The sequence below is a fragment of the Anopheles merus genome, unplaced genomic scaffold (genome assembly GCF_017562075.2).
Source record: "Anopheles merus strain MAF unplaced genomic scaffold, AmerM5.1 LNR4000399, whole genome shotgun sequence".
Taxonomy (NCBI): domain Eukaryota; kingdom Metazoa; phylum Arthropoda; class Insecta; order Diptera; family Culicidae; genus Anopheles; species Anopheles merus.
In genome coordinates this window covers 1-4,752 of record NW_024427979.1, presented here as the reverse complement: position 1 = coordinate 4,752, position 4,752 = coordinate 1, and the positions used below count along the sequence as shown (strand labels likewise).

General features: G+C 40.0%; 1 long non-coding RNA gene across 1 annotated transcript; it reads left to right on the top strand.

Moving 5' to 3' along the window:
• The first annotated feature begins 240 nt into the window (after positions 1-240).
• LOC121602308 lies at positions 241-1,687 on the top strand. The gene is made up of 3 exons (XR_006006351.1): positions 241-472; positions 528-605; positions 1,603-1,687. It is a non-coding gene; the product is annotated as an uncharacterized LOC121602308 (long non-coding RNA).
• The last annotated feature ends 3,065 nt before the right edge of the window (positions 1,688-4,752 follow it).

The window sequence follows — 4,752 nt, the reverse complement described above, 5'->3', positions numbered from 1 at the left end:
ACATCTGTCAAGAAGTTTCCCCTTCGTGTGACAGCGTTTTTCGGGCAATATCGCCGATACGTAAACTTGTTGTCAAATCGTTGATGTTATCGGCGGATTGTTGATGTAGATGCCATTGTGTCTTGTGTTGATATAAAAAAAAAAGTGTTAGAGGCTTCCGAAGCTGGGGAAGCCGGTCGCCGGTCAGCAAAGCGTCGTTGCTATTGGGTTCAACCGTTGTTTATGGAGCGCCGCCAAATTGGAAACGATGTGCTAAAGCATGTATCTGCCGAACGTACAGGTGCGATGTTGCTGAAATTCCTTCCCATGAATAGAGAAGATTTCGACTTTTTGGTGGGGCTTGTTCGTCCTTTAATCGAGCGCATGGATACAAACATGCGGGAAGCGATTACTAACCAGGAATGGGTATTAATCGCGTTGCGTTATATGCCAACTGGCGAAACGTTTACAGGCCTGGCAGTGTATGTTTTGTGTAAGTGAAGTTCAGCATTGCTAAAGCAAGAAATATTAAATGATCCTTATTACAGGTGTCTCGTCCATGCATCGCCCAGATAGTAATGGAAGTGTGTAAATGCATTCAAGAGGCTCTACGTGACTATGTTAAGGTAAGCCCAGGAGTATTATGTGCATTATTGTCCAACCACTAAACATTGATTGTTTAGTTAACTCATTTTTTATATTCAGGAAGAACAGCTCTCCCGTATTGCTTAATAGTTAACTCATAAATATTACTACATTTTATTAATGTAGTTGATGATATATTTTAAATTTGAACTTACTTACTTACTTATCAACTTACTTACTTATCGCTTCAACCGCTTTGCGGTCTTGGCCTGCCTCAGGAGTGTCCGAAACCGCTTACGGTCTCGCGCTTTCGTCTGCCAGTCCGTTATCCCGGGGTTATATAACATTTATTTAAATTCGTTTTATAACAAAATTCATAAATTGATTTCTTCTACATTTCTTCACTGGCACGAGCAGGCATCACCATCTCTTCTTCGTCAAGCAGGAGTTGCATAACCTTGGAGGTTACCCGATCCTGCTCCTGAGGGGTAAACCTCCGCAAAAAATCTGGCACCATACGGCCAAACGTATTCTCCCGGTTATTTGCGGCAGTAAGCGTCTCCTTCATCAGCCGGTTGACGCTTCCTATAAGGGCCTCGTCCAGCTCATTATCCCGTTTGCGTTTCCGTGCGTTGACTGGGGTGGAATTTGAGGGACCAGGGAGCGATGAGGAGGGACCAGGGAGCAATGAGGAGCGACCAGGGAGAGATGAGGAGGGACTAGGGAGCGATGAGGAGGGACCAGGGAGAGATGAGGAGGGACCAAGGACAGGGATGGAAGGCTCATATTCATGATCTGCTGGTGGGGGGCTGGAAATGGGGCTGGAAGTGGAGCTGGAAGTGGAGCTGGAAGTGGAGCTGGAAGTGGGGCTGGAGGCTGTGGAACAGTATCTGAACAAAAATCGAAAAAAGGATTGATTAGTTCTGTTAGAAAAACATAACTTTTCACCGATGAATACTACAATACCACTACAATATGAAAAGAGTATATTGAATATTTGATGATATTTAAGACAAGTTTTCTTCTTTTTAATTACAGACGCCTTGTTCGCGACATGAATGGCTCGATATTTCTGCGCAATTTGAACGACGCTGGAACTTTCCACATCGACGGAGACATCGACGGCAAACATGTCTGTATTTGAAAATCCAATCACGGCGGCTCTGAATATTTTAATTACAATTAATACCATTGTGTTAATGGTTGTAGTTGATGCGAACTACAATTTCCTGTGTGCTGATGCTGGAGGCAAAAGAGGCATTTCTGACGGTGAAATTTTTAAAAACACTCGATTATATCAAAAACTCGAGAACAGCTTCAACCAGAAAATGCTACTGAAATTGTACCAACTACAATTTATTTGTATAATTTTCTCTGAAAAAGACCGTCAAGAACTTTGTATGCCTCTCCAACGGCATTTGATAGAGTTGTTGACGGGAGGCTTGTGGCAGGTGATTGGAGGAGCAATGGCATGTTGGCTCCTTTAGAGTATTTTCCATCCCGGCCTTCTACGTATTCACATGGCAAAGGACTTCGTGTACAACAATCGTTTAATATAATAAAACAAAAAAAAAATCACAAAAATTATCCCCATTTGGTCTTGGAAAGAAATGAATTTATTTTTACTTTTTGTTTTCCCTTCTTCATCACAAACTGGTCATGGTTTGTTTTCTATCAAGGGGGTTTGGTATTAAAGATCGAATAGACTAGGGATCTGGTGGTACAGTCGTCCAACTCGTACGACTTGTTAACATGCCCGTCATAAATTAAGCCCCGAATAGACCGTGCCCCCGTACGTAGGACTGACTATCCTGCTATGGTAACAAAAAGTCACAGAAAGCCAAGCCCACTTCAATAGAGTGAGTACAAGGCAGACCTTGACCGGCAGTTGTTGTTGTGCCAAAAAGAAGAAGAAGTTTTTTTTTTCTTTTTCTTTCCTAATGTCATCAAAATTGACCTTAGCAGAACATTGAACAAAAACTTGACCGTCCTTACCGTTACGGATATCAGACATCTACTGCTTCCTTGGATCCTTGGAAGCTCAGTTTTGAGAGTCTCGATATATCTCTAAAAAGCATTAGCAATCCACATAATCACATTTTTTCCATATCCTTGAGAGATTGTGATAGCAAATCACACGATTTGCTCACTTCAACCTCTTCATCTACCAAGCGCGCTCTCTTGTTCAAGCAAACATCACACATGAACAGAATATTTTTATTGTCATTAATCAGGTTGGCTGATGGCTTGGAAAACGCGGTGAAAACTATCACAATTCTCCGCACTAACAATTGGGTCAACGCCAATTAAAACAACGACGGAACAGGTAGAACACTCCATACCGTGTAAAAAAACAATAACGGGGCGAACGCCCTAGCCTCTACAAACAAGCCTCTACGCAACACAAACATTACTATAATTTGAGACACTTCTTCCGGTGTCACACAAACTTGTACGAAAAAGTCACAACACAGAGCTATACAGTAACGAACTGCACTTGTCAACACTCACTCACCATTTAGCTTTAGTACTTTATTACTTTATCACATTAAATTTTTTTAACAATCGAGCTTCTTCTTTAACTTTTTGTTCCCCTTCTCGCTTTTCTTTGGCTTTCTGGCGTAGCATAGCTTTTTCTTGTGTTCCTCTTGCTGTCGAATCTTTTCTTCCTCTTAACGATTTTATGCAGCCGCTCTCCTGCAGTAAGGACAGGGTAGTTGCAAAATTTTAAATTGCGATTTTTTTTTACTTCGACAAGGCCTCCACACCTTGCAAGTTGAAAACTACTGAAAATAGCACATAAAAAAATGGCACTCTTTAAACGATTCTTTCACCCAACGTTCCACATTGATATATCCTTCTGATGAATTTAGTGGCTCAATCTGTTTCATGAACGAGTCATTTTGGTAAATAAGTTGCTCTATTGGTGGTTCTGATGGTTCGGGAACAACGTTTTGAGGGATGGAGCTTGTCTGTACGGTTCGAGTTCAAAAAATGTTTAAACGGTCTCGATAATCAGGTCTTCACATGAAAAACCATGTACATATTTTTGAATCGATGATGGTTCACTTGTACAAACTTTTTCACTGTAATGTTCCTGTTAGTAGTTAGTGCGATTCACATGGTATTTCAATTTCCACGTTGACAAGATTTTCGCTCAATTATGTTGAATAATGTTCGGTCGATGAAGGTTCACTTGTATAAACTGTATCAATATTATGTTCATGTGAGTGGTTCTGCGATCCAGATGTTATTTTCATTACATAGTTACTTAAATTTCCAATCTTTTGTAAATCATAATCTTCCATATTTGTTCCTACAGTAAATGGCTTGATGCATTTTATATAAACATATTTAATGCATCTTCATAGCGAGATAGTTTTGTAATGTCGTTTTTTTTTGTTATTCGTCGCAGCGCTTCGTCGCCAATCATGTCTAGCGCATGCTACACTTTGCCAATTGGAATTGATACATATTTTTCATCAATGTTTGGATGTGCAGGTGTTGTTCTGGTATCTTCTGCATGTATGACAGTTTTTTTTGGGAAGCTATTTCTGGATAACTTGGGCCGGGATGTAACTGTAATTTGTTTAGGAATTTCGTATAGTCAACATGCTCTAGGGTGAAGGGATATAATCCACATACTCGGATAACATTTTTTATATACCGATTGTCATTACTTTTTTGTAGCATTTCATCGAAATAGTTAAAGGTGAAATTTTGATTTGCGTTATCAATACTCCATTGCTCCAGGGAAATCTCCATGTGTCTTTTAGCGGTTTGAAACGCAACATCAGCTGGTTGGGTGATGTGGGTTGTGTTTAAGGAAATTAAAATTATACCAAGTGATTGGCAAATATCAGCAACTTCAATAGATTTACAGAATTTATTGGTTGGTTTCCATTTTTTTGTGTGTTCCCACGATGTTTTGGGAGTTAACCAGAATTTTTTAGAGCAATTGTATTGATATCCAATCGGACGATACCGATCGAACCAAATACCAAAACGGGATACGATGAATAAATCGAAAGACGAGCCCAAACAATTATGGAAATTAACCAATAAATCGTGGAAACCCTGTGTGATAAATTCTCACTAAAAAGCTGGCTGTGATGTACGGATTGCCGAACGCCGAAGAGTATAGATAAAACTGTTGTGTCATTTGCGCCAATCAACTTGCTACTGTTT